A 20,357-nucleotide genomic window follows, 5' to 3' on the forward strand; every position below is an offset into this window, starting at 1 on the left:
TCGAGAATACCATTGTAAGATGATACGATTTCCCTTCACTGGAACTAAGAGGCCTAGCCTGAACTATAAAAACCAGCCACAGACCATTATTCCTCCTCCACCAAATTTTACAGTTGGCACTATGCATTGTGGCAGGTAGCGTTCTCCTGGCATCCGCCAAACACAGATTTGTCCATCGAACTGCCAGATGGTGAAGCGTGATTCATAACTCCAGAGAACGCGTTTCCACTGCTCCAGAGTCCAATGGCGGCGAACGTCACACCAATCCAGCAGATACTTGAGCTTGTATACGGCTGCTCGTCCACGGAAACCCATTTCATGAAGCTCCCGACGTACAGTGCTGAAGTTACTTCCAGAGGCAATTTGGAACTCAGTAGTGAGTGTTTCAACCAAGGACAGACGTTTTTTTTACGCACTTCAGCACTCTGCGGTCCTGTTCTGTGAGCTTGTGTGGCCTACTACTTTGCGGCTGAGCCATTGCTGCTCCTCGACATTTCCACTTCACAATAACGGCACTTATATTTGACTAGGGCAGCTCTAGCAGAGCATAAATTTGACGACCTGACTTGTTGGAAAGGTGGCATCCTGAAAGTCACTGAGCTCTTCAGTATGGCCATTCTACTGCCAATGTTTGTCTATGGAGATTGCATGGCTGTGTGCTCGATTTTATACACCTGTCAGCAACGGGTGTGGCTTAAATAGCTGAATCCATTCATTTGAAGGGGTCTCTACATACTTTTGTGTATACAGTGCATTCAGAGAGTATACAGATCCCTTCACTTTTTGTACATTTTGTTATGCTACAGCCTTATTTTAATATTGATTAAATACAAATGTTCCTCAATCTACACACAATAACCCATAACGACAAACTCAAAACAGGTTTTTAGACATTTTTGCTAATGTATTAAAAATAAAAAACATATACCTTATTTACATAAGTATTCAGACCCTTTCATATGAGACTTGAAATTGAGCTCCGGTGCATCCTGTTTCCATTGATCATCCTTGATGTTTCGTCAACTTGATTGGAGTCCACCTGTGGTAAATTAAATAGATTGGACATGATTTGGAAATGCACACACCAGTCTATATAAGGTCCCACAGTTGACAGTGCATGTCAGAGCAAAAACCAATCCATGAGGTCTAAGGAATTGTCTATAGAGCTCCGAGACAGGATTGTGTCGAGGCACAGATCTGCGGAAGGGTACCAATATATTTCTGCAGCATTTGAAGGTCCCTAAGAACACAGTGGCCTCCATCATTCTTAAATGGAAGAGGTTTAGAACCACCAAGACTCTCTTCGCCAAACCAAGCCTGAATGCCAAATGTCACGTCTTGAGGAAACCAGGCACCACTCTTCACCTGGCCTATACCATCCCTACGGTGATAGTGGTGGCAGCATTATGCTGTGGGGATGTTTTTTACTGGCAGGGACTGGGAGACTAGTCAGGATCGAGGGAAAGGTGAACGGAGCAAAGTACAGAGATCCTTGATGGAAACCTGCTCCAGAACGCTCAGGACCTCAGACTGGGGGCGACAGTTCACCTTACGACAAGACAATGACCCTAATGAATTTTAACATAAGGCTGTAATGTAACAAAATGTGGAAAAAGACAAGGGGTCTTGAATACTTTCTGAATGTACTGTATATAGTATATATTTAGCCATGAGTTTTAGGTTATTGTCCTGTTGAAAGGTGAATCTTTCTCCCAGTGTCTTTTGGAAAGCAGACAACCAGGTTTTCCTCTAGGATTTTGCCTGTGCTTAGCTCTATTCTGTTTTCCTTTTATCCTAAAACAAAAACCTATAGTCCTTGCTGATCCATAACATGATGCAGCCACCACCATGCTTTAAAATATGAAGTGGAACTCAGTGATGTTTAATTTGCCCCAAACATAATGCTTTGTATTCAGGACAACAAGTACATTTCTTTGCCACATTTCTTATTGCAAACCGGATGCATGTTTTGGAATATCTTTATTCTGTACAGGCGTCCTTCTTTTCACTCTTGTCATTTAGGTTAGTATTGTGGAGTAACTACAATGTTGGTTTATACTACATTTTGATTTATACTACATTCTGATTACAGACATTAAAGTGAATCTGTTTAAAAATCACCACATCATGGTGAAATAATCCCTGAGCCGTTTCCTTCCTCCCAGGGCAAACTGAGTTAGGAAGGACACCTGTATCTTTGTGTTGATGCACCATCCAAAGCGTAGTTAAAAATGTCACCATGCTCAAAGGGATATTCAGTGTCATTTATTTTTATTTGTAAACATGTTTTTCCATCTACCAATGGATGCCCTTCTTTACGAGGCATTGGAAGACCCTGGTCTTTGTGGTTGAATCTGTTCTTGAAATTCACTACTCGGCTGAGGGACATTACAGATAATTGTATGTGTGGGGTACAGAGATGAGGTCATTCAAAAATCATGTTAAACACTTATTGCACACAGATTGAGTCCATGCAATTTATGTGACTTATTAAGCTCATTTTTACTCCTGAATGTATTGATGCTTGCCATTTCAAAGTGGTTGAATATTTAATGACAATACATTTCAGCTTTACATTTTTGTATTAATTAATACAAATGTATAAAAACTAAATTCCACTTTGGCATTGTGGGGTATTGTGTGTAGATCATTGGCACAAAATCTCTATTTAATATTTTAAATTCAGGCTGTAACACATCAAAATGTGGAAAAAGTCTAGGGGTGTTAATACTTTCGGAAAGGCACTGTATGAGATTGACACCTTTTGTATAAATCAGTCAAGCTTGCTGTTCGTCATCTAAAGCACAGTAAATAGCCTATGAGCCTCCACTCCGTGACTGCATATGAAACGCCAGGGTCCAACATGAACTTTTTCTCAATGAAAAGATTGACTCGCGGGAGCATGGTGGTGCTTAAATGAACGGTCAGAATGGTCAAGTACAAATAGCATGATATTTAACTTACGCTTGTAGTCTTCAATGGTAGACTGCGACAGAGCAGGTAAATATTGAAATGGAATGCAAAAATGCACTAAAAGGATACTGCCCCGACACATGATCCACTGTACTGATATGTTTTTACTGGCCCAGGGCCAACAGACCATGGTTAATGTCGGACTAATGGCATGCAAAATAACATCAATGAATGTGCCAGAAAACAATAGGCTAAGTAGATTTCGACTCATCGTTACCACATTAACGTTATATGGGAAGTGCAAATTCACTCACATGGAAATAAGACTGCATCCACACACCCAGCTACCGAGAGGCGTGCGGGACCGACAGCAGACTAACGTTAGCGGTGGGCCGTTTGTGAACGAACAGCTCTTTTCTAATGGATCTTTTTGGTTAACGTCGGGATACCGAATCACATCGGTGAAAGAACCGTTCATTTGTCTCCCTGATTTGCATACTACTACCACTACTTTTTACATGTATCTCGAAACAACGTTTTTTTTCTGCAGATAAATTACAAAATCATTATCTAAAGAAGGTTAATCCTAATTTGTAGAAACAATAAATAGTGGGGAGAGCGCATCAATCTGGTCCACGATGGTTTTTTCCCCCAGTGCTTAAATTTCTTTTTTTTAACGCTAATTTAACGATATGACATAGTGGTAGCCTACCTTTTGGCCTTTATATGGGGATTTGCAATTATTTCATGGTTCTAGGTCGACATAAACATTTTGACATAATAAGAGCTGTTTGGGAGCCAAATGAGCCTACTATTTTACGTGAACGGAGCCAAATGAGCCGGCTCACCGAAAAGACCCATCACTACAGCAGACTGTCATACCAGCAGTTTCCCTGTCATCGCTCACTTTGTGATTGACAAGCGCCTCTAGCAATAGATTGCTAGAAGATACGTATTGTTAATTCTAGCGGGATCCGCAGACTTTTTTTCCTGACTAGCGAATCGAAAGGTAGCCTAGATGATTTGAGTTGGGAAAGTACCCGGCTGAAAATGACTCTGTAATCGGCTATATAGCCGGCGCTAGTGCAAAACACTGTTTGTATGATTTACGATTCCAATCAGATGTGTGGACTTCAGTCGCCTCAATCTGCAGACATTTGTGTCTTGGCTGTGTTTGTGATGGATGAAATTTAATCAAGATCATTTTAAAGGGAATCCATTTCACAGCCCCTGTAAATGCAAAAAGTAAGCCATCATTCCAGGGAGAGGATGACAACACATGTTTTGTCCCGTTCTTCTGTTGCGCACACACACACACACAAAGAAGTCATTGGTGTGTATTTCTGTTTCAATTACGCACATTTCTGAAGTACTAATTCGAGAGGAATTATCGTAAATCATAATTTGTCTGTCATTAAGGTGAACCTCTTCACCTCTGAAGCCTTTTCTAAAAAAGGGATGCAGAGAGCGAGATTGATAGAGAGAAAGAGAATGACAAACCTAGATGCATTTCTAGAGACAATAAGAGAAATGGAGAGAGCGATATACACGTGGGAGAGAGACTGCTAAAATGGAGCAAGAGAGTGAGAGATTCTGTGACAATGAAAAGCAGTCATCAAAATTCTAATGTCATATATGTATATTTACTGCAGTGTTAATGCAATATAAATCAGGATTGTTGTCCAGCTCCCATCAGAAGGGCCCTAATAAATCAGTCATAAAAAGCTGATGTGACCTGAATCAAAGATTATGGATATACTGACAAGATACACGTCTCTCCGCCCTAACAATGTGAGTCGTTGTCCACAAGACTGTCTAGCTCCTGCCTTTCCTTTCCTTTGGATTGGTGGATACATCTCGTTATTGTAATTATTTTTTGAATATTCCGTGAGGGTTGCTGACGTCAACCGCCTGTATTCAATGGAGAGAGAGAGAAGCTACTAGCCTCATGCCATCAATATCCATAGCCATCTCAACAACTCTAATATAAAGTGTCACGTCTCTTACTTATATCAGTACACTCGTAACAACTTATTTTTGATAAAATAAACCTCACATAGCGAATAAGCCGTAGATTGTTTTGTTGTTGACCAAATTTGCAACTCATTGATTTCCATACAAAAATTCCTTGTTTGGTGGACGAAACAACAACAAAAATGCCACCTGCTGTAGGGTGACAGATTTTCCACTGAATTGGGCCTCTCTCTTCCTCTTCCGCTCTGCGTGAATATCTCTTCACACTTGAAATAACTTCTAATGGTCATCTGAAGAGACATAACCAGCTCATATGCAGCTAAAATATACATGCAAATGATCATGTGCATAATCATAAGGATTGTGAGGATCATAATGATGGCATTTTCAAAATGATCCTAACCATCCTCATCGTCATGGATTCAATCGTTTAATTATGTTGTGAATATCTTATTTTTTTTAAACTAATCAAAAAGTCAGCCCTTTTGGATTCTAACAGGTGTCTTTCTCTGTTCTAGGATGGGATATATGGTTCTAGTCTCTGAGATGTGATGTACTGGATTTGTAAGGAGCTTTGACGAGAGAAGAACCACTCACAGGTATGTGACAAGTCAATCCACTACCTCATCAGATTAAACAGCTGCTAATATCATGACAAGACTATTCCCTGCACTGTTTCTTCAAACTCACTCCCAAACACAGAAAATCATGAACACATTTTATTCAGGAGATTCCAACAACATTTTTCAGCTTGCTGTCAAGTTCCCCTCTTCGAGTGATTCAACCGACCTTGCATAAATGTGACCGACTGGCTCGATTCGGTCTTATGTAGAAAAAATTGAAATTGTGTTTTTTGAACCATTTCAAGCTCGGCGCTAGAAAATGGTATCATACACTGCAGTTGAGGCACAATGGGAAAGAAAATAAACTTGTAAACTCACTTTTGAGAAAATGGCCCTTGAATGTTTTTGTACATCTACTGGAGAGCTCATCTTTGTCTACACCCATTCTGCATCATTCACACCCTGTTAAGCCTTAGCCCCACCCATCTCTTTGAGGATTCACATGTGAGTCCATCTACTAAACAACCAAAGATTTCAAGACTAAAGGCTGGTTTATACTACAGGTGTGTTCATAAATTCAATCTGGAGTGGCAGAGTGCGCTCAGAGTGCACAATCAAAGCGATGTCAGATTGTCCGTTCATGAATTCAGATCGTTTCACTCTCGGAGCGTTCAGAGCGCCCACTGGACGCTCTGGAGGAGGAGTAGGGTTGATCCGAGCGTTCTGACCTAACAACAGCGGTCAAGCACCCAAGCTACCTGTCTGACTTTGGTTAGCTTGCTAGAATGATTCCCAAAAAAATGCATTTTGATTAAAAAAAAATAAGTTTACGTTCAAATGGCTCCCCTGTGAAGTAGTGATGCGCGACATACGCCTAGTTTCCTGAAACTAATCACAAATTCCAAGAAGTTTCCTTTGAAAGCATGAATATGCAACAGGGAAAGATTGCATGTCTATTTAATCTCCTACACAACATTCTAATGATCATTCGTGGGGTCCTCCTATTTCACTTGTTTCCTCTTGTGAGATTTCATTAGTTGATGGTTAGGGAAATGCTAGGTGGTCATTAACATATGCACATTGCCAGGACAGCACTGGTAAACCACTAATATCCCCCTTCAGCGATGGGAGGTTTTTCTGGTCAGTAACCACACCCATCCACCAAGCATGTTTGGATTGCGCTCCCCAATGCAAATTTTGTTTTCGGTGTAATCATGCAAAAGTGCAGCTGGCTTCCATTTTGCTGTGCCTCGAGTCTCTACCCGCCTCATGCTAACCCTCCCCCCTACCTCTCAACCCTGTCCATCTGATCCATCTCATATTCACTCCCCATCTTGCTTTGAAATTTGTCCTTGTTTTCTTGTGCACCTTTCATCTCTCCCTCTCCAAATCGTATGCAGTCACGCACATGCGTGACTTTCATCTCCCCCACCTGAGGGTTTTGATGAGCTTTCCCACATGAATACTCCCCCCCCCGTAACCCTTCCCCTCTCCTTACTGCGGGCTGTTTTTTTCAGTGAATGCCACCTCACTCCCAATGTTTCCTTTCTTTGCCACTCAAAGAGATTGAGGAGAAGATATTTGCTCGGTGAAAAAAAATAATCTCGGACGCCTGACATATCGTCCGCAGCTGCTGAAGTGACTTAATCTTAAACCGCAGGATACGTCAGTCGGCGGTCTGAATATGGTACACGTTATTAGTGACAGAGGTTAATAAATTCAGCGTAAGGTGCCATGTCACCCTTTCCAATAACGCCACACGGAATCACACTGGGAGATTTTGCATTTCATGTTATTTGGCGTCGAGGGGATTTGAATGGCATTTCCTCCTCTGCTGGATAATACAGAAAACAGCGTGGACGTTCTGGCTAAAATTAATCTAAGCGTAAACCCATGTTTGTTGTAAAATAACTATGTATTTATGTCCCAGCCAGTCCTTCCCTCTGCACAGTATGAACTGAAGCAAGGCCGGGAAGCTGCAGAGTCAAATGTAATTGGCATATTAGTCACAAAGTGACAAGGAAGCTGTTGTGCATTTGAATAACATGGGGCAACCGTGAGGGGTAGTTGGGCGGGCTTGTAGCTGAAAGCTAGCACATTTAATGCATCTTATCCATGTACAGAGCGATTCTCAATTGTATTTTCTTGATTACTTTTACATAATTTAGCAGACTCTCTTCTCCAGAGTGACTTACAGGGGCAATTAGGGTTTTTCACATAGTCAGCTAGAGGGTTCGAACCAGCGACTTTCCGGTTACTGACCCAACATTCTTAACCGCTAGGCTACCTGTCGCCCTTACGTTCCTCCCCTCCAATCTTTTCCTCCAATGTCTTTTGAGAAGGAGGCTATGAGAGAGGGCATGAAGAATCAAGGATAAACAATTGAGAAGCAGCCCCATTTTTATAGATCTCTGGGTCTTCAACCCCAACAGCCTGCTGCTCGGATCTCATGTAATAGTACAAGTTTGCTACTCTATTAGTGTTGAAAGGTGTCAAAGGAATTTATATCCGTAGTCTACTTTCATTACAAATCATCTTTAATAACTCCCGACATGGAATTAAGACCTTCATTTGATGCACCTTCTTTTGCCTAATGTGCGGTCACTTTGATTTAAGTCCAATCTGGCGGAAGGAGACTATGCCGGTGGAACGTTGGGGGAGCCTCTGAATGGGATCCTTGGGAAGTCCCGACTCTGACGTCACCCCATTTGAAGTTGAAATTTAACACAGTTAAGGTAAGGGTTATGGTTAGGGATAGGCGTAGGGTTTAGGGTAGGGATGGATAGCACTGAGAATCCCGGATAGCACTAAACCTTTACAACCAATACATCTTTCCTAGCGCGCTTTGCATACCCACCTAGGTTGCCCTAGTGACAGCAGTGTAAGGTCTATTTGACCACAATGGGTTCTGGTCACATGTACTCCTAGGTTTTGGTTTAGTTATCTTAAAGCAGTGCCCTTTGTTTTGTTAGTTTGAGTTGACAGTCATGCTGTCTAGGTCTCTCTAAGACGATGCAAAGTAATTTAAATGGAGTTCGAGTAGACGGGAGAGGAATAATTTTGAGCAAAGTCAGCAACGTCCTCAAATTTTAATTCAACCCGAGGACAGTTGACTTTACAGGTCTTGCTGGTGCTTTGGCAAAAAAAATGACTCAATGCCACAAAAGAGGAACACATTGGTGTTTGACCTAAAATGACTGAAAAAGTCATTTGATGAACTTATGATATCTCTAGTGGTGAATTTGTTGACACTCGGCCGCGTAGACCGTTATCTGTGGCGCCATGAAACTGTGAGGCATGTTTACGGTCACCTCTGCCCCAGTAGGTGGAAAGATCCTTGCAGGTTATGATACAGTACGCTTCCCATTTTGACCAGAACCCGATGGGGTACTGTGTATAGGGAATAGGGCACTTTATAGGGAATAGGGTGCTATTTTGGACGTGTCCAATATGTTAATGTAGAGAATGTGTACATGTCTTGTTTGCTTACGTGATGCTCTACTTGCCCCACACTGCTTTCTCTCTCCCTCCCTCCCTCACCCCCTTATCTCTCTCCCTCCCTCACCCCCTTATCTCTCTCCCTCCCTCACCCCCTTATATCTCCCTCTGTCTTTCACCCTCTTCCATTATTTTTCTTTCTTTCTTTCTCCCTTCCCTCCTTCTCTCCGCCTCTGTATTTATTGTCCTTCTTCCTCTCTCTATCCCCGCCCCCCTCCCCCTCCGCCCCCTCTCTCCCCCAGTCATGCTTGCTCAGCTCTTAGCCTGGCTGTGTGTTTCTACCTATGTCCCCCCCCTGGCCTTAGTTGCTTTGCTCTAAATATACATACCGTGCTGTTTGCCGTGCTGCTACGGCTGCTGCTGAGACAAGGGAATCACACCTTATTCCCCTCACTAGTTTACATAACCAACTCATACAGTATGGATGTATTCAGTGGCCCATCCGTGGCACATTGTCATGTTATAATGATGGAGCATAATGTGGTGGGACCTCGGCTAGTTCTGTTTGTGAATTGGTTCTGAATATGTTATTTGTGTTATGAATATTTATCACTGTTGGTATAACATTTTTCCATTGCTGAAGCTGTTGAGGTTGTATGTTTGTAATTCATTGTGAATCACTACCCCTGCTTTTATATTGTGCAATCATTGGGTGATATCTTTATGAGAACCTTAAAAGATATTGCAATCGTCACCAGTTCAGGTCATCTCACACTAAAGATCAGTCAGCAACTGCTTGCAATTAGTCCACTTTCACCGTATGGACCATATTGATTGATACAGAAGATAATTAATGGGACATTCATGGTTGAATCATAAAGGATTAGGCCCATCTCTGAGATGATCCAAAATGGAGTCATAAGCCTGGAGATGTGTTCAAGAAGGGTTGACTACAACCTCCTCCCCTCTGTCACACACTGCCTGCTCAATCCCAGAGGGCTGTGCGGTGTGAGGAAGGTTCCACTGGGCTTGATGAGGCGGTTCAGAAGCACCACCCCCCCTGCCACCTCAGGAGGGAGGGAACAAATCTGACAAAGTCAAGTCTGATTAAGTCAATACGGTCTGGGGAAGTTCGATGTCATGTGCCCCACTGCTCCTCTGACATGCACCCTGACAAGTTTCAGATCTTAATAACAGTAGAGTTACAGTATGGCCTTAATGGGGAGCTCATGTAGTCTTAAAGGGATAGTTCACCAAAAATGCTTTTATCTTTTACTCCAGACATTATGGCCTTAAAGAGGAGCTCACACGGACGTAATAACAATACATTATGGGCTCGCGATAGACTAGCGTCCTGTCCAGGGGGTGTACTTGTACATCACGCTACAGAAACAGGAGATCCTGTCCTTTAGGCCATTCTGGCCGGGACAAGGCTACTATTATGGGGAACTTGTACTGTTGAAGTCGGAAGTTTACATACACTTAGGTTGAAGTCATTAAATCTCGTTTTTCAACCACTCCACAAATTTCTTGTTATCTACTTTGTGCATGACACAAGTAATTTTTCCAACAATTGTTTACAGATTATTTCACTTATAATTCACTGTATCACAATTCCAGTGGGTCAGAAGTTTACATACACTAAGTTGACTGTGCCTTTAAACAGCTTGGGAAATTCTAGAAAATGATTTCATGGCTTTAGAAGCTTCTGATAGGCTAATTGACATAATTTGAGTCAATTGGAGGTGTACCTGTGGATATATTTCAAGGCCTACCGTCAAACCTTTGCTTGACATCATGGTAAAATCAAAAAGAAATCAACCAAGACCTCAGAAAAAAAATTGTAGACCTCCACAAGTCTGGTTCATCCTTGGGAGCAATTTCCAAATGCCTGAAGGTACCACGTTCATCTGTACAAACAATAGTACGCAAGTATAAACACCATGCGACCACGCAGCCATCATACCGCTCAGGAAGGAGACCTGTTCCTAGAGATGAATGTACTTTGGTGCAAAAAGGGCAAATCAATCCCAGAACAACAGCAAAGGACCTTGCGAAGATGCTGGAGGAAACAGGTACAAAAGTATCTATATCCACACTAAAATGAGTCCTATATCGACATAACCTGAAAGGCAGCTCAGCAAGGAAGAAGCCACTGCTCCAAAACCGCCATAAAAAAAGCCAGACTATGGTTTGCAACTGCACATGGGTCAAAGATCATACTTTTTGGAGAAATGTCCTCTGGTCTGATGAAACAAAAAATAGAACAATTTGGCCGTAATGACCATCATTATGTTTGGAGGAAAAAGGGGGAGGCTTGCAAGCCGAAGAACACCATCCCAAACGTGAAGCACGGGGGTGGAAGCATCATGTTGTGGGGGTGCTTTGCTGCAGGAGGGACTGGTGCACTTCACAAAATAGATGGCATCATGAGGATGGAAAATTCTGTGGATATATTGAAGAGACATCTCAAGACATCAGTCAGGAAGTTAAAGCTTGGTCGCAAATGGGTCTTCCAAATGGACAATGACCCCAAGCACACTTCCAACGTTGTTGCAAAATGGCTTAAGGACAACAAAGTCAAGGTATTGGAGTGGCCATCACAAAGTCCTGACCTCAATTCTATAGAAAATTTGTGGGCAGAACTGAAAAAGTGTGTGCGAGCAAGGAGGCCTACAAACCTGACTCAGTTACACCACCTCTGTCAGGAGGAATGGGTCAAAATTCACCCAACTTATTGTGGGAAGCTTGTGGAAGGCTACCTGCATCGCTTCACCAAAGTTAAACAATTTAAAGGCAATTCTACCAAATACTAATTGAGTGTAAGTAAACTTTTGACCCACTGGGAATGTGATGAAAGAAATAAAAGCTGAAATGAATCATTCTCTCTACAAATTGTCTGATATTTCACATTATTAAAATAAAGTGGTGATTCTTACTGACCGAAGACAGGGAATGTTTACTAGGATTAAATGTTAGGAATTGTGAAAAACTGAGTTTAAATGTATTTGGCTAACGTGTATGTAAGCTTCCGACTTCAATAGTATTGTGACATCCCAAGGGCCTCTTCCTCTTGCAGAGCCTCAATAATGTATTCTAATATAAACTAACAGCGAGAATAGAATGTGCTGATGCAGATTTAAAGGGAACTGCCAGTCATACCAGTGGATGTCATATAATATGACTGAGGAATCTCAACCAGCCCCACCCTGTGGTTAATAATGTTTTTATTGGCTCAAGGGGCTTTAGTGTGGTTGTAGTCGGTCTCGTTCTGGCAGGTATGCAAATGAGTGTACAGGAGAGTGAAAGAGCCAATGCACATGCCCTCCTTTGTTGTCATGCAGGTTGTCGTTGATACCATGTAATTTTATTTTCTTCCTTTCTTTTTTCTTCTTCTTTTCATTCCGTACCTCTGGCTCCCACCTGTGAAGTTAGGTGTCCCTTTGTGCCCGTCTAAAAAATAAACGACACTCAGCGACCAGGTCTCGGGAGTCGCTGCCTGACAACCAGCGCGCACCCGGAGGTAATCAGAAGCTGTCAAATGGAAAGGGCTTGGGCTGCGTTTTGAGAGGCAACTCTCTCCAGTCTCCTCGCTGGTCTAATTTGAGCATGGGGTACAGTGGCGATGAGCCCAGTATCAATATGAGGACCTAAAAGCAAAACACATGTAAGTGAAGAAAAATGGACCCCAACAAGAAAGCAAAGAGGCGCCATCTTGTCAGTCACACCCTAACCAAACCTAATTGCTCTCAGAAGGATTCCGGATGACTTTGAGTAACACAAATAATGTCCCTTTTCTGTGCTTCCAAGATGACGACGACTTGTGAATATAATTAATCAATTTCTTCCTGCTATATGTTTATGCTCTGTCTCACTCCGAGGCAGAGGGAAAGTGAAAAATGTGCCACCTTGAAAGATTAGGGCTGACAAATTCTGGATGTCCGTCTTTTCTGGAGACAAATGAAAGATCCTGGCATACCGGAGGCCCTTTGGGGGCCCATCATACGAGTCCACCCTTGAACGGGTGGTTCTAAACCGCAGACGGACACAGAGCCCCGCCGCAATCTGTTTCAGCCATTCCTGGGATTTATTTACAGCCGCAGCCCTATAAAATCCAGAATTTATGTCATACTTTTTAATTAGAAATAATGTCTTGTAGAATTGAAGTGACATACAGCTTAATCAATATATAGACTGTGTCTGGACAGGATGACAGACAACACTATTGACAGCTCACAGAGTAGCCTAACTTAACACTTTGTCTTTCAGAGAAATATGTTGTTTGCGGAGGAAGGAAACTACTCTCAATCTCTTTTTTTCACGTTTTCTGTATTTTTCTCTTTCTCTGTTTTTTTCTCTCTCTCTCCCTCTGTCTCTCTCGACAATCTGCCAACATCTTCGAACAGATAGTATTTTCTTCAGATTGAATCAGGCTCCCTCGTCACTCTGTATTTACCCAAATAATTATTTTACCTGAGCGAGCCCCACTGTGCTGTTTTTTGCTGTTGTATAGGTTTGAGTAGCGGGAAAGCTGGAGGTGGGTTTTAATGAATATGAACTTACAAATCGAGAGAGAAATGAAACTCAAGTGGGTATTGTATAAATCTCTCTCTCTCTCTCTGTAAGGTAAGGTAGAGAGGAAAACTAGGAAACTGTAAGCCCGTTCACTTAAAACCGCTTAGACGATTTATATTCAATTTGTATTTTGTTGAGAGAAAGCATGGTTTAATTAAGTTTTTATATCATTTGAGTTAAATTTGTCTTCTCATTTCACACAATACACATAGTTTGATTGATTAAAGAAAATACACGGCTGCTTTGGTGGAATGTCACATGATAACCCAGAGTTATTTTGACCGGAGGGCAACGATAGAGTTAATATTTGTCCAAATTCTTGGCTAGGTCTACCAAATTGTTTATTACTTTTTATTATTTTTAGCTCTCGAAACATTGACTTATTCATGTCACATCCAGGATACAGGAACCACATTTACAGGATTCATATTCTCATGGAGTCTAAAACAAATATATGCCAGAGTATATTGCCATGTTGTTTTAGGGGGCAATCTAAGCACAGTGATGTCTGGGAGCGTTGACAATGACACCTATAGCAAGGTTTTCAATCCCGCTTTAGGTGTGTGGTGCTGCGCTGGTTACAAGGTCAGGTATGAAGGTTGTGTTTGTTTATGGAAAGGCAGTTACTGTTGCCATGCGGATTTACCATTTACGGAATTAGTTTTCCTTTTTAATATACGGCTTGTCTTTTCTCGCTATAAATATTTGTCCCTATCCCCTGCCACTAGTCATTTTGAAGCAATCCTATCCCTAATCCATAATGCATCGAGAACTCTGAGAATAGCACAAATAAATGTCATATCGCCTTTTGGTGTGTGTGCTGCAAAACTAGGAATGGTGTCTTTGGGAAAGTTGTAAGATAAGAGGTGACAGTAAATCCCATGCGTACAACACCTGGCGAGTCGATGACAACATGACTCAATCAGATGGAATGAGGCGGCGAGGGAGTCTGAGAGAAGCTCTGAGAGGCCATTGAGCTTCCCATTGTCTCTGCTTTGCTGATTTAATCAGCAAATGAATAACAAAAGAAGCTCTATCAGAACATTTATGGTAATGTCAGAAGGCATGTGTACAAAATCCCCAAGATTGTTGCACATTATATAGACTACCTATCACATGACTCACTAATGAATATGAAAATGTGGTACACACACACACACACAAATTATATACATTTTAATTTGTTGCACAATGAAAGGTCAGTACTGCATTTCAAACAGCCAGGAATTATCTAATGATTTCAGCCTAGGTATACTTTTACAAGCCCTATCTTCCACAATCATAAGACCCACTAATAATTGTATTTTATCAAAATAGTTTAACCTGCTTTTTTGCAATAATAAATGGCTTTCAAGTCTATGGAAAATCTGTTTTTGTTGCTACACAGTTAGCCAGAACCATGCACATCCACTAATAATGACCAACTTCAGGTAGCAGGCGTTATAGAAAATTAACACAGGTCTCATAACCAATCGCTCAAGCATAAGCCCATGTGCTATTGAGTAGCCAGCTAATATTTCTATTTAAAGTTTAGCCAACTTGGATCTATTCGCTTGCTAACAAGGTAGAACAGTTGAACTGTTATGAACACACCCTCCTGTCTGGCTCCCAACTGTTTGAACTGCGTAGCCTGTTCCCTTTAACATGTTGAAATCAAGTGGCCTACCTGGGTAAGAACATGTTCTCAGAATGAGTTACCAGTTCCTTATATGAATGCATCTTTTTATGGTCATTGCACATTTATAAAAACAGCTAGCACATTAGTCCAAATAAATAATACAAAAAATATATATGTGTGTATATATATATATATATATTTTTTTATTTCATACTTTTACTTTTGATAGTTATGTATATTTTAGCAATTACATTTACTTTTTGATACTTAAGTATATTTAAAACCAAATACTTTTAGACATTTACTCAAGTAGTATTTTGCTGGGTGACTTACTTCATTTTCTCTAAAAAGGTGTCTTTACTTTTACTCAAGTATGACAACTTTTTCCACCACTGGCAGTACCACTTATCGCTAGCAGCATTTTAGCCATGGACTGTAATGTGCTAGCTGTTTTAATATATATTAAGCAACACAGACGGCACAATTTTCCTGTATTAAAAATGTACGGCCAGCCAGGGGCACACCAACATTCAGAAATCCTTTACAAACGAATCATTTGTGTTTAGTGAGTCCGCCAGATCAGAGGCAGTAAAGATGACCAGTCATGTTCTCTTGATAAGTGTGTGAATTGGACCATTTTCTGTCCTGCTAAGAATTCAAAATGTAACGAGTACTTTTTGGTGTCAGGGAAAATGTATGGAGTAAAAATTACATAATTTTATTTAGGAGTGTAGTGAAGTAAACGTAAAAGTTGTCAACAATATAAATAGTAAAATTACAGATCCCCCAAAAACAACTTAAGTAGTACTTTTTAAAGTATTTTTACCTAAATACTTTACACCACTGGGTACTCCAATGCCGTATGTGACAAACTGAGCATCCATTTTCTACAATCATGTCCGTTGATACTCCCGTTTTTAGTAGGGTCTGCAGTGTTCTACATTTTAAAATGTTCTCCTTTATTACAGTAAAATGTCTCTGTTTTCCGGCGTCCATATGAACCATTCTGTTAGCGCTAAAACATACATTCAAATGAATTGAATTAATTTGATACATTGCCCAGCCTTAACACACACACACACAAACCCCCCTCTGTTCTCCGACGCACCTTCTATTCTCATTCATTAGTGTTGCGTTCACTTCTCAGGGCAGGTAGTGACTCCAATAATGACTTAATGCTTTGTGTTTACAGACTCGTGAGTTAGATGGTGAAGAATGCTACGCTGCCAGCCCCTAGTCAATGGTTAACTGTTCTCGGGCGATACGAAGCATCCGGAATCTGTCACAACTGACTACCCTCCCCTACATCTTGACCCGCTTCCTAGGCTCATTTTCCTTCCCCTCTGAGCTTGTCCGCGCTTATCTGAGTCCTTTGTGTAACCCAACCATATAGAGAAGAAGTATTGGGGCTGGGGTTACTCATGTCTGTTCTTCCTTTCATCATGATCCTCTAATTCCCCAAAATACCCAGAATCCTATTTGCTAGGCCACAGGTGGCCTCGTGTTGCAATGTTGCGGCCACACAGCGGCTCTCCGCTAAGCAAGCACAGACCTTTACTCACCCGCCCTCGCTTTTGTGTACCTGAATGGCGGTTAATACCCAATACGGCTAGCGTACACACGGCTAATCCTTCAACCGTTGTAAAACGCACAGTTGTCAGGTACGCAGCTTTGGACGAGGTTAACTGTGAAGTCCAGGTATTATTCACGTGTTGTTTTTCCCCTCACCGTTCCTGACAGATGTGTAGCTGGCGTGTATGGGAAATACCCCGGATTCTCCAATTTAGCAGACAGGGCAGGTGTTGCGAACCACACTAACTGTGCCTAAAAAGCAAAGCTTCCAGTATTGGTGCCGGTTGTGCTGGCGCTCACGGCGGCCTAGTTTCAGTCTTTTTGTGATGGGATTTATTGGGTAGAAGCCGTTGCATACCAGAGTAGGCTACCAGTACTGCCCTGAGACCATGACTGGGCCTGTTCACAAGAGTAGGGTCACAACCGGCAATGAACTTGGTGCCCCACAGTTAATTACAAATTAGAACGCCATGCGACCCTGAGGATGTGCTCCATGGGTGGAATAATGAACACCTGGAAATGGAAAGAATAAGAAGGATGAGGTAAAGAGAGAGAGAGAGAGAGAGGGTAGTGCATATTAAAGCTACAATATGCATTTGACATCTTTATGCATTGTGTTGCCAACCCTTCAACTCTGCTGAACTCTATTTCTGTACTGTATTTTTATACCGGTATGCTAACTTGGATTGTGAGGCCCTAATTGCGTTTTACTTAATTCAACAACTGACTTGAATTGCATTTTGCTCATTGACGTTTTCCCTCTGGGTGTGTAATGTGAGATACCTGCTTATAAGCACACTCTACAGTTTGTACTTTGCATCTACTCTTGCAGGTCACAGTGCAGCTGACAGTCGGGCTAGTTCTCTGGGTTGCTTTCGTGGTGAGAACGCTCTAGTCCACAGACATCATATGATGATGCAGTGTGGCAGGCCCCGGTGAATCATCCCCCGCCGTCACAGGTGGGGGAAATACATCTGTGCTACTGGCAGTCTGAAGGTGGCTCATGGCCGAGTGCTCAGCAAGGGGTTTGAATCCGATGGAAATTCAGTGTTTATGTGACGTGGGGGATAAAGACAGGGAGCAATCGATCGAGAAAGAAGAGGAAAACATTGACTTATTGGTAAAGCTGTGGAAATACCAAATACTGTCTTCATATGGTCAAGACATATGAAACGGTAGACCGGGAAGTACATTTTATTTCCAATGTCTGTGTGTGCTTGTGCTTACATCAACGTCTTGTTTATTTAGTTTGCGCTTGTGTACGTCTGCTTCTGTGGGGTGCGATGTCAAGGCACGCTCTGTGTTTGTGTGCGTGGAGGTTGTGTGTGTGTGTCGGACGATTCCGACGAGGCCCCTTTTGATCAAAGGCTGATTCCCTGGACAACGGGAGGCCTTTCTATTGGCCACTCCGGTTCAGGTATCCTTATTTAACCATTCTCCACGAATGGCCCTCGCCCAGCGTCGGATACGGCGGATAGTTTTCCACCGCCTTTTGCTACGGGACGTGGAATGGAAGGCGAATACGAGGGGATGACGTGCTCCTCTGTGACGTTCCCTTCATTGTGTGGCTCGGCGCAATTCCTTCCACGGTAATTGGGGTGTGAAAGCAACACCCGCTTGCCTATTGTCTCGGTATCTGATTCTGTAATGCGTTCAGACCACACTCGGGCCACACTAGTGAAGAGAGAGTAGGAAGAGTAAGGGAGGAAAATGAGTGACGGAGTATGTGGTGACAAAGGGGAATTCGGGTTGAGATTGTGAAAATGGCAGATGGTGATTATCAGAAGGCTGAGTACCATGTGGACAGAGGGAAATTGACTCATTATACATGGACAGAAGTAAATTGTCTTAGAGAGACAGGGAGGTTCCAGAGAAGGCAACAGTGTACAGATGTAGCAGAGTTTGATTCTGAGAGAACAACTGAGAGAGCTGTGCGAGTGAGTGTTCGATAGCCAAACTAGGCTCAGCTCTTTATACAATGTACAGGAGATTGAGAGAACCAGAGGTCCTAATTGTGCCACACCATCTGCCCACTATAGGGAACAGGCCAGTGAGTGTGACTCCTTCCAACAGGCTCGGTGACGAGCAGATTGTGTGTGTGTGTCCTGTATGGTTGTATAAATATGTACGTCTCTATATTTGAAGTATGTTTGCGTACATGCATGAGTAATGTAACACTAGAGGACGTTCTTTGAAAATTACCAGCGAGCAGACATTCCAAACTGACTCTAAAATGATCAGTCTGTTATCCAGCCCCATCTAGCTATGTTTGACACTTTTTAAAATAATTATTTTACGGGAAATGTCCAAACAAAAGTAGGTTGAGGAAAAGGTAGAATTTCTGAGGGAAAACAACGAGGACCAAGCCTCCCTTGTCTTCCACCCTCCTTGCTCGAACTGTGCAGAACCAGAAAGGGCTATGTGTAAGAGATAATCACATTGGTTACATTCATCACATTACCTGGATCTCTTTACTTACACCTGGATCTCTTTACTTACACCTGGATCTCTTTACTTACACCTGGATCTCTTTACTTACACCTGGATCTCTTTACTTACACCTGGATCTCTTTACTTACACCTGGATCTCTTTACTTACACCTGGATCTCTTTACTTACACCTGGATCTCTTTACTTACACCTGGATCTCTTTACTTACACCTGGATCTCTTTACTTACACCTGGATCTCTTTACTTACACCTGGATCTCTTTACTTACACCTGGATCTCTTTACTTACACCTGGATCTCTTTACTTACAGATCTAAAGGTGATAGGAGCAACCTGAAATCCTACCCCATTGTCTTACTGGAGGGATGCCATCCGATTTAGGTAACAAGGAAATGTCATTTGCATAGCAAATCAACGACAACTAACCTGACTGTGGCTATGCCAGGTTTTCCATTTAGTTTCAGCAGCCTTTCTGTTTAATTGTTGTTATTGTCAAGAGTATTAAAGGGTGTCTTCTCAATGTAAATGAATCTGTAGTATCATTAGGCACCTCCTTAAAGATTCAATTTAATACGGAGTATAACATTTCCATCACAGTGACCCAACTGCTCTTGTGGTGCCACCACTTCCAAAATGTTGTTATGATGTGAATGTGCTTTAATTTAGCAAATGCTCATTGAATTAGGAATGTATTTATTCATAAAGCACTTTTTTTTTGAGTGGGAGGTGTAAGCCACTAAATATGACAGTAGGGTAATGGATTTTTTTATTTACTTGCCCGACCAGCAGTGTTGGTTGGTGCCAATCCCATCTGTACATTTGAATATGAAATATATGAACTTTTTTTGTGAATATTGATATCAACTCTCAGAATATACTGTAAATCATGGACTATGAGCTGGTTAACACTCATACAGTATGATATAAATTCTTAACCGTCCAATTTGCAAAGAGAAATAATGACCAGATATGACAAGACAGCCCCTCCCCCTCTCTCACTTGGTCGTGTTTGGTCACAGTAGGAAAGGGACGTTGGCATTCTCCTCATATCCTGCATACTCATATCCCTAAGTCCCTCTCATAATTATTATTCAGTGGATGCATTGCTTGGCACAAGGACAAAACTTTGCATAATTTATGCAAGACCGTCATCATTTTTTTTTTAAACGGCCCCAGACACGTTCTTTTGCTTTTAACTAAATAGACAAGCTCTGGTCGGACATAAAACGCAGGCGGGGGAAAGAAAGAACTTTA

At 41.9% G+C, this 20,357-nt stretch overlaps 1 protein-coding gene across 14 annotated transcripts in view; it reads left to right on the plus strand.

Annotated features, from left to right (window-relative positions):
* LOC115194263 (adhesion G protein-coupled receptor L3-like) overlaps window positions 1–20,357 on the plus strand; it is a 302,955-nt gene that overhangs the window by 45,597 nt on the left and 237,001 nt on the right. For 13 of the 14 annotated variants that reach the window (XM_029753842.1, XM_029753847.1, XM_029753848.1 and 10 more), the window contains exon 2: window positions 5,406–5,486. The gene's annotated coding sequence lies outside the window, so the exon portion shown is untranslated. Of the gene's footprint in view, window positions 1–5,405; window positions 5,487–19,414; window positions 19,485–20,357 lie in introns of all 14 variants that reach the window. The other variant, XM_029753843.1, reaches the window with a different exon arrangement.

This window comes from Salmo trutta, chromosome 5 (assembly GCF_901001165.1).
Source record: "Salmo trutta chromosome 5, fSalTru1.1, whole genome shotgun sequence".
Classification (NCBI taxonomy): domain Eukaryota; kingdom Metazoa; phylum Chordata; class Actinopteri; order Salmoniformes; family Salmonidae; genus Salmo; species Salmo trutta.